At 40.4% G+C, this 10,894-nt stretch overlaps 1 protein-coding gene across 2 annotated transcripts in view; it reads right to left on the bottom strand.

Moving 5' to 3' along the window:
- clu (clusterin) overlaps positions 1 to 10,894 on the bottom strand; it is a 71,988-nt gene that overhangs the window by 43,799 nt on the left and 17,295 nt on the right. The window lies entirely within an intron of this gene.

Below are 10,894 nucleotides of genomic sequence, written 5' to 3'. Positions count from 1 at the left end.
CAGTGCTTTAGAGAGACATTACCTAACGTGCTGTATGCTGCACAGTTTCAGACGTTAGCCAACTGTTGACTTGACAGGCACCAAAAAGGCTCATTTTATTGACAGCTGTGAAAACACCCTCGCCTTTTTAGTGCATCACAGGTGATTCAATACGTAAGAGACAGATGATGAGTCAGCAGCTGACTCTAAAAATAAACAATAGGAGATGATTGATGCTGGAGGGGTGAGACCTCTTATAAAATCTTTTTTTTTTTTAAATATCGTCCTTGACCATAGATGTTTGCCTGCAGAAGTTTCTTCTTGTCTGAAGATTCACTGCACAGTCCTGTTTGTTCTCCTTTATCAGTTGGATCTGGAAGGGAAATTTTAAGCAGAATTCTCTGATACAAACAGGCTCTGGGCTCTCAAACAAGTACCTCATGGACAAAAACAGCTGCAAAGACCTTATGAACTCCCAGAGTCATCCAGCTGGAAACAATATTGCTGTTGGCAGAGAGAGAAGAGGAGAGGGCCGCAGGCATGCTGAGTACAAGAGAGTTTGTGCTACACTTTTTGTAGCCCTTCTTGGGTCACTATGGAGGAACCCATTTGGGTCCCCAGGTGTTCTGTAGAAGACAAATATATAGTTGAGTGAAAAACAAATTTGCCCTCTTAAAAACACAAATTACATGTCTCAACAGAAAACTTTAAGATTTCACACAGAGAAATTCTTAAAACAGTTTTATTACTGCTCTTCCGTAATGTAATGGATTTTTTTTAATTAAGTTGGAAATTAGTCATGTAATCCTTTATTTTAGCCTCTGAGATGTTTTGTTTACAAACTAAATTTCCTCTTGTTTTTTGCTTTGTGGTTTTGCTAAACAGTTAATTTAAATCTCATTGCTGAAACGGTCGGGTTCTGGATATCATCAGTGCCATTCAGCTGCAGCTCAGTGGTGGTCCTGTTGTGGGTTGGTGGGTTTTTCTCTTATTGCATCTCTTGTTTGGTTTAGGAGGCTAAATTCTGTTGGAGCCCCATAACAGCTGACAACTGGAAACCCGACATTTGGTTTGTTAAGTGAAAACACATTTGTTTTAAACTGAACCAGCATATAAAGTTTGAAAAAAAACGTTTTTAACCCACCGCTTACTTTTAACATTTTCTGGTTGAAGACAAAAGTTTCCCTCAAACTGAAGAGTTTAATGCTTGGCTTAGATTTGCTGTGAAAATCTAAGACTTGAGTGAAAAGTCTTTGGCCCTGTAATGAACAAAGCAGTTTGCGCTTAAAAAAAAGATGGATGCTGCTCATGTAAAGATGTTAGTAAGAGTTTTGAAGTTCTGGCATTTGCAGACAGTGAAGAACTGTGGCTACTTTTGAATTTTAACAATGTTTAAGTCTCAGTCGCAACTGTCCACACGGCAAGATACATGCTGTCTGCAGGGGGGAAATCCTGTAAGAACCTGGATGGGGACAAGATGAAGTGGTAAAAACCAAATAATGGGCAGATTGGGTGTAAGGAAGAAGAGATAAATATGTACATATGAGGCAGAGAAACAGATATAGGATGTAATGTGTACCAGGTTAGAGGAGGTAAAAGACATGCAGGTTGCGGAACAGAAGAAAAGGGTGGAGGGAGGAAGAGATTGAGAAGGATGAAGAGTGGAAAGGCAGTGGTCCTGACAACAAAGCTGTGGAGGTGTGAAAGAGTTTAGGAGAAGTGACAGTAGAGTTTCTGACTGTTTAACACAATTTTGCACCATGGGAAGATGAGGAAGGGAGGAGAAATGTTCTTGTGTCTATTGTTTAAACAGAAGGGAGACATGCAGAGAAACTATAGGGGAAGAAATCTGATGAGTCACACAATGAAGTTATGGTAGAAGCTTCCATAGACGGTTCCATGCACTGTGACGAATGGGTGATGCTGTTGTATGATGCCCTTATGCCACACTCTAGTCGAAAACATTGCTCCCAACTGCCCTTGAGGCTAGGTACAGAACATGTGGCACTTCCCTTTTGCTAGCGGGAGACCTGGCACGGTATGCTAGCGACTCACGTGGTCCTTGTGGGTGCCTAGGTGCTTGGGCCACCATGTTGGTTACTCTGATCTGAGGATCAGGCCTGCATGGACCACCCTGCTAAAGACTGCCCGTCTCACTGAGGATAGAGTCAACCTTTTGCCATGGGTGGACAGGAGGTAATGTACTCTTTGAATTACTGTAACTCTTCAAGTGTTTGAGCAACTAATTCTATTTCAATAGATTCTGCTTTTCTCAACATTGAGAATCTGTTGGAATAACAATAACTACATGAACAGTCAAAGAGTTACGGTAATTCAAAGACCGTTAACAGCGCTGGTAATAATGGGTTAAAGGTCTTGGTTCTGTGACTTGACATAAGTTCATAAGCTCTAGATGAACACAACAAAATTTGAAAATGTTGGAGAAGAACAAAATGTACTTTGAAGCATTGACTGACCTTGTCCAAAGGTACACTAGGAAAAACAGTTAATCCTCATCTGGTGGTTCTGGGAGGAGCTGCTTCATTATCTTTCCTGTGTTTGGAATACCAGAAATCGGGTTGCTCCAAACAGAGGCTCTTACTCTGGGACATTTTTTCTCTGTTCACAGTCTACCCAGTTTTCTTGTATGTCTCATTTAATCTCAGCCTCCGCTGACTCAGGAGAACTGCAAGGAAAAAATTAGACATTGTACCTCAAATTACCTCTTGTGATGCACACAAACATATGCAAATGGCAGAGTAATGTTGTGATTGTGTAAGACGACAAGTGCTTTCAAAAGTGTTTATCTATCCACTATGGACAGATCTTGGGATTTACACTTTAGTAAAGCACAGTTCATAAACTGAACTACCTAAAATCCTAAGACAAAGTGATAAATGACTGTTCAGTCTTTTATTTTTCTGAAGCTCGCTTTAAACATCTAAACAAACTGTTTCTTAGACCCAAGACAGAAAGAAATTAGCACTTGATTTAGCATTATTAGTACAATTGCTCAACTAACTTTTAGTCATTTTACCTTTGTGTATTACATTGTCTTACATTTTGTAAAGGTAAAGGTATAGTCACACACGTTTGTAGGAGGGGAGGCACAGGTGCTGCAGGTTTTTGAGTAGTCTAGCCCCATGGAGGGTTGTAAAGAGGAGCAACCAGTTCAAGGTGAACCTCAAGGGGAGCACAGGTGTGTCTTGCACTTCCCTTGAGGCCCGTTGAAAATGGAACGAACGATTGTTGTATATCTAGTAAGTGTATCATGAAGTTTTCGAGAGGCCAATGTCAGTTGCACGCACTTATGGCATACGGGTGATGCTACGTCACAATCTAGACATCAGTAAGGCATTAGATACAATTGCCCTTAGGGCCAGGCACGGGCAGTCTGCAGGCAAAAAATGAGCAAACCTGTATGGGGTACTTATGGAGCACAGTCTAACAATCCCCTTTCACAGCTCGCAGGATTTGGGGGGGCTCGGTTAACTCAAAGAAAAATCAGTACAAGCCTGTGTCAAAGATATTTCACCTTTACTCACTAAAACTGAAATGTCAAGGATCTTGACATTTTGTTCAGGTCACAAAATGCCCATTTCTGCCCCGGACACCTGTAAGTGCAGTTGTGGCAAAACCATGAGTACTTTCATTGGGTTTCGTGTGTGTGACATTGAACAGATGCTCCAAGAACATAAGGATTGTGATGGACTGAACAACGGCTTGAGTGCTGAAGATACTAAAACGGTGATCGCAGCTAAATTCTTAGACCTGAAGAAAAGCAAAAAAAAAAGAGCACCTTTCACTAATTACGGTTAAACAGATCAAATGTAAAGGTTCCCCACAAAGTTAATGTAGGTAATTCAATAGTAAATTTTGGCGCATACACCCCCTGCATTCTAAATGGTAAAAACAGCTTAATTACTAGCACATTTCAGAAGATCAGAACCACTTTGAGCAGCAGGAATGCAACAGACTTAGAAGAAAAATGATCTGAACGGGTTTCAGAACATGCATCACCTGGTTCCTGTTAGCTGCTTGTTCATTGGATCATAAACTTGGAAATAAAAATCATTCGGTCTGGTAAAGGACAGTTATAGACTGCAGAAAGCTGATTACAGGTATTTTTGAAGCTGATGACATTCCTTACAAACGTTAATGCTTCCTGCTCATTGGAAGAACTGAATAGTGTTTTGAAGTGACAGGGAACTATTTCCAGCTTCCAGCAGTGGTAAAACGGGTTCATTAAAGGATATAGACTCTTTTTGTTGTTCTGCCAACTCCAGAACTTTAACCATCACTGCAAGCAAAGAAAAATGTGAAGCTTTGTTTACAATGAATGCATTTTCACAATGAAAATTTGCTGCTAAAATTATATTCAGAATTTTTACACTTTACCTGTACTGTTTAATTTTTCACAACATCACAACACATACTTTTATGTTATTAGCTAAATCAAAACATTGGCCTAACAACTAAGTGTGCAGTGGTCCCTCGCTATACGCTGGTTCACCTTTTGCTGTTCAGCATTTTTGCATATTTTTAACAGCCCACTGTTCAATTGTCTGTAGATCACTGTCTGTCTCCATGTTTTTTGTCAATTTTACACAACTATTCCATTGGGAGCAGATTTCTGTTTACATTCTATTACATTGGACTTGTTTTTCTGAGAAGGTTTGTATTTTGAGACTTTGAAAAAGAGATTAAAGTTCAAAAATCTTCATGTCTGTTTGAGAAAAGTGCATAAAGTGGGTAGTGAGGAGTTTGACTGCCATAAAATATCTATATTGTAAAAAACAAAGCTGACTACTTTGTGGATTTATTGTGGATCGTTTTTATGCAGTAATTTCAGCAATAAATAAGAGACCATCGTATACAAAACTAAAAGAGTTTCTCCATTTTGTATTTTCCTTTTCTAAAAATGTCTTTTGTTGGTCTAAAACAAACAAAAACACAGTTTAAGAGATTACAACTCCAATTTGCTGCTTTAAATAGCGATCAGTTAAAAGAGCATTCTAGCATATACAAAGGCTAAATACTAAAAATTATTTTTGCTTTTCCTTTAAAGACCCACAAATGGTGTTTTTAACCTGTTCTTGTAGCATTTTTCCCATGGCGGACATAATATATAAAAGAATTTAAGATGACACCCGTGTTTCTGAGCATTTCTTTATTCAAATCATGATGGATCAGGAGCAGATAACAATGTGCCGTTTAAAAAAGCTCAGGTTTGTGACGGAGCTACTAAGTCTCACTGCTCTGCTCCTCCTCATCCCGTCATGTACATCTTTGTTTTCCTCGTTGTCCAACAAGACATCAGGTTCAAAACTGTATGGCTGGACAGATCCAAAATTGCTCGACGCTAATATAAGCTTGAGGTTATAAGCTTGCAGGGGGGCGTGCGAACAGAGCTCTCAGCAACGGAGAGAGGAAGTGTGCTGGGCTGCTTCGTGCCAACTGTCCCACCCACAACCAGAGGCAAATTTCTGACATCATTTGCAAATATGGACATCATTTGAAAATATGGCCTAACTAATCAACTATTTTACAGTGGCAAAGAATATAGTTGTAGTGGGACTTTAAGCAGATTTCAAATTCTTTTAGCTTAATTAGGGCTTTATTTTCCATCAGCTAATTTAGCACCTGAGTTAACATTTTCTACAATTTCTTCTACAATTCGGTTTTTCAGGCCTTTAAAAAAAAACAATTTCTGCAGCATTTCTATGGGGTTGTTCAGCCACATTTAGCTTCTTTTCTGCAATCAAATACAAGGCTTGAGTTTTGTTCAGTGCTAATAAGTTTTTCTGCTCTCTGGACTTTGGCTAAATTAACATTTAAACAATTAATCTCATGGACCTGGATATTTTTTTAATGTATTTTTATATTTTTTATTAATATATTATATATAATATATATTATTTATTTAATTATATATGTTTAGCATTGTTCTGAACAGACCTGTAGTTGTGCAATCTGACTATGATGTAAAGATTCGAAATCACACTTTCACAGATATTAAAGACTATGTGTTGGGTGAAACTGAGGAGGTTGGACCTCTGGAGCTTTCGATGGTTGACTGGTTTGCACGCACAGTAAAGCATCCACATGCGGTCATGGGCCAGGTTGCCATGTCTGCTCCATTATCCAAAGAAAGCAAACACGGCAGTTGAGCACAGGTTTGTGCAGGAGCTCGGTATGGTTGACATGTGTCGTTGTAATAGTTTACCAGTTTATTCCATAAACAAGATTGAGGTGAGTTTACTGGTGTTCTAGTAGGAGGACAAACAGTCTCGATGGGTTCATGGCATGTGGGCGTTTGTGTTTACGCGTGCACAGACTTTTATCAAACAAAGTGGATACAAATCTATTGCACAGTAGTACTTTGAGGATTCACCACCCTCAGAGCTCAAAACACCCACAAGTTTTAGCCTATTTTAGGTAATGGTTTAGATGAGGTTGTGGCTGTGACATAAATATAATGGGTTTGTGTGAGAAGTCCTTGTGGGGGGCTGTAGGGGTTCAAGCTGTGTTGTCTTATCTGTTGGCTTTCCAATCACAACAGCCTTTTCCACCCCTGCAGCTAACAAGCATACATGTGCACAGACACATGCAAACTTTGACAACCTCTTCAATGGTGGTCATCCAAACATCTGCTGGTAGTTGAATCTGTTCAGAGGTGGACCACACACACAAACCACACATGCATGCTTGTACGTTTGCACACCTACATTGAGATGTTGCGTTGACTTCTACTGATAAGGAAACTGAACCCCAACTCTAAGCTACCGTGGTCCTCCACCCAAATAGGAGCCTAGAATTAGCATTCTACCTCAATAGAACCAGCAAACATCCTTAACAAGGTCTGAAAGTTCTCCCAGGGTCAGTGAAAATGCTCATCTTAACAAGCTAATAAAAGTACACACACAGACAAACATGCTGGTCTGTTTGTGGTTGTGAGGGTTTGCACAGACACACAATAATGCTCCTGCCTCTCAGGCCGCACCCAATTCATTCAGCTTAAATCATTTAAATGTCAGCCTTCCTCTGTCTCTTCTGGTGTGCCCCAAGATTCTGTCCTTGGTCCTCTTCTTTTCATTACTTATCTTCTTCCCCTAGGCAATTTTTTCCGTAAATTTAATGTCAATTTTCATTCTTTTGCGGATGACACCCAGCTCTATGTATCATGCAAACCTGTCTCCTCTCTTACCTCCTCCTCCCTCCACTTCTGTCTATCTAAAATCCAAAACTAGATTACCTTAAACTTTCTCAAACTCAATAGTGATAAAACCGAACAACTTCTGGTTGGTTCCAAATCCACTCTCTCCAAAGCCACAAGCTTTACTTTTCCATTGACTCATCTTCTGTCTCCCCCTCCCCACAGGTGAAGAGTCTGGGTGTCATCCTGGATTGTTCATAATCTTCTCTGTCCCACATCAATAACACTGCTCGGTCTGCCCATTTCCATCTACGTAACATTAATCATCTACGCCCCTCCCTCACCATCCACTCTGCTTCTATTCTGGTCAACGGCCTGGTCACATCCCGTCTAGATTACTGTAATTCACCCCTCTTTGTTCTCCCTCAAAAACCCCCAATAAGCTCCAACTGGTCTAGAACTCCAGAACCCCCTCCAGAACCCCCTCCTTCAGTCACATCACCCCGGTTCTCCACCAGCTGCACTGGCTTCCCATAAGCTCCAGAATCCAAATCAAACTCCTGCTGTTCACCTTTAAGGCCCTCCTTAACCCGACTCCTCCTTATCTCTCTGACCTCATCCATATCAAACCCCCTCTCGTTCTCTTCGGTCCTCCTCCTCTGTCCAGCTCTCCGTTCCTCCGGCCCGACTTTTTACCACGAGAAGCCGAGCCTTCAGCTGTTCGGCTCCCAAACACTGGAATTCCCTCCCTCCTGACCTCCTTAACAGACTCTTTACAAACTTCAAAACAAAACTCATAACTCATCTGTTTAAATCTGCCTTCTCATCTTGATTCACTTTTGATTTTCTGTCAGTCTCTATTTATTGTGCTTTCAATGATTATTTTTGACCTTTGTTTTATACAGTGTCCCTGGATTCCTTGAAAGGCTCTTTAAAATAAAAGGGATTATTATTATTAACCTTAACCGTTAGGACTGCCTCTCTGACTTACACTTGATGAAGTTTTGGCTTTTCTGGATCCATTTTAGGTCAGTGACTCAAATAAAATCGGATCGTTCATAATGAACCAATACTGGCTATGAATCGCATCAACAACCACAAATTATATGAATCAAATCATTGTTATAATTAATCTTCACACCTCTAGAAAAAATACATCATACCTGTTATTCCACTGCATGGCTCAAGGAGGCGCTCATCAAAAAGATGTAAGCCTAAAAAAACACGTTTTAATTAAATTGCAAGTTTTTATTTGTGGCATATATTAAGAAAAATATTTGAGGGGTGTATACATTTTCATTTTTGTACAGTTATAATTTTATTATATTTTAAAATGAATACAACAGGAATCAGTCAAACTCATATTTATTAAGACTTTAAATATGTCACGCAAAATCATTTTTAAAAACAACCCCGAAGTGGTATTTTGATCCATTTATGCATTTCTCAGTTTTCCTCTAAAAACCTGCTCTGGGCACCCCAGCCTGTCAATCTACAAAAACGAGCGGGTCCTCACATTGTGACTTCACAAAGTGAGAACAGCCCCTTCCAGGAAGAGTCTGCACTGCCAGCACCGCCCCCAGGCTAACAGACACGCCCACTTTCTCCATGGAGCTAGTGGTTTTCGGCAAAAATGCTTTCATTTTATGTGCACATGTACATCCATCTTTGCAAAAGTTTAGATGTTTGTTTTCAAGGGACAAATGCAGACAGCTGCTGAGGCCGACTCTAGGTTGACGTCATGAAATGGACGGCACCCACACAAAGTGAAAGGCGGAGCCTCAGAGATCGTTATCTTACTTCAGAGTAGGAAAATGAACTGCAAAAATAACTCCTTTCATTTAAAAAATGTTCTTTAGTGTGCCAAAGGTAATATATTATCTTGTGAAGTTAACTCTGAAAGGCTTGCACGATATTGGCCCTTTAACGAATAAACCCTGATGTGCAGGAAATCCAGACACCTCATTTAATGCAGGTTTTGGAGCTCAGCTTGTTGTTGGAATTTGACAGAATCTCCAGTGAAGTTAGGTGTGAAGGTTGTGAAACTAGAACATGTGTGCGACTTACTCTTGTCTTTCTATGAAACGTTGTTCCTTTTTATGACTTTAACCATTGAAGTCTTTAAAATTCTGAACCTGAATCTGACAATGAGTAGGTTTTCACATTGTGACGTAGATAAATGAGGAACAGCCCCTTCAAGGAAGGGTCTGCAAACAACAGCCAAACTTTTTTAAAGATGGATGTGCATGTGGTGCATCTACAGTTGTTCTGTTATCCTCTTTACTTGGTGTTTACGCTGCTTTGGAGCAGAAGTTTCTGTCCTGGAGTGAACCAGCAGACAGCCGGTAGCTTGTTCTGAAGAACCGCAGCATTCTTCCTTTGAAATGTGTTTAACTACAACACCAGAAAAATGGCGTCAGTCTGCAGACGGTTATTTACAGAACATGAGGTGACCATTGTACTGCACCAGTGGAGATCAGAGGAATCTTTCCAGACAAGTCACACCAACCTCTGTGGAGTTTTGAAAAAGTCTCTTTGCACCACCTGCTGTTCGACATCATGAACAGCAGCACTTGTGCAGCAATTTTCTACATTTCTGGACATTTATTTAGCTCTTTGGATTATAGGAACCTTCTTGAAGTTTTAGAGATTATAAACTAAAGCTGTTTCTGTGCAACAAACAATGAAGGCCACTTTAAATTTAAACAAGGTATGGGAAATGAGTGAAAAATTGCAAGAGAAATCATTGACATCTTTCAGGATGTCCATTTAAAGTTTAGGAATGAATAAGCCTGGAGCAGCGTTCACACCGCCCCCTGTTATGAGCGTTTAAGCAATCACTTCCGATGAAAAGTCTATGTAAACGAGCACATATGTGTTTATCGGGCTTCTGTGTGTAAAACTCTTGAATTGCTACGCAAGTTTCTACGACCATTTTTGGGCTCAAGATATTGAATGCATGGCCATTGAATGCACATTGAAACTTAAGCCAGTTAAACTTTAACCAACCAGGCACTCGGATTTGTTAGAGACGTATGGTGTCCTTTTTCAATTACGGACGTGTCAACCAAAACATTAATAATTGCCATTCTATGACACCAAGTCTTACAGACTACAGCTATAATAGAAAGAACCTGAAGAAAGGTACAGGAGATTTGTACCACGTTGACATTTTACACCAAACCTCTACCAACTGTAGGTGGCGGATATGTGCTGGTAAACAGTCGCAAACGAAAAAGAAGAATCGCCTCTGTTATTTTCCAGTGTGAACAGCGTGGGTTAAATGCGTGTTTAAGAGCGTGCTGTACGTGTTATATTCCTGGTGTGAACATCCATGTATCTTGTGTCACATTCGCCTGTACGGGTGCTGCTGGTTTTTGGGTTGTCCAGGCCCAGAGAGGGTCATAGAGGAGCGACCGCATGTTAAGGCAAGTGCAGGTGGGTCTTGCATTTCTCTTGAGGCTTGTACGGCCACTTCACGGGACGCCATAAAAATGGAATGTTGCGTGTTCGTGTGGTATGCAGAATATCTATAAGTTTAGTTTAAGTTCTTCGCACTATTGACCTGAGGGTGATGCCGTCATATGGTGCGCTTACTTCACACTCTAGTTGTTAGTAAGATCTGTGAGCTGGCCGCTCACTGACCGGTGTGTGCAGGTGATACGTATTGTGTTGGCACAAAGGATGCCAACACAAACTACACTCTAATTTCCTCATTTCTAACATTCAGGCTGCATGCTTCCTGCATGCAGCCTTACT

The sequence above is a fragment of the Oryzias latipes genome, chromosome 24 (genome assembly GCF_053564925.1).
Source record: "Oryzias latipes strain Hd-rR chromosome 24, Olatipes_Hd-rR_3.1".
Classification (NCBI taxonomy): domain Eukaryota; kingdom Metazoa; phylum Chordata; class Actinopteri; order Beloniformes; family Adrianichthyidae; genus Oryzias; species Oryzias latipes.
Note: the sequence above shows the minus strand (reverse complement) of the source record. Positions and strands in the feature narration are given on the sequence as shown.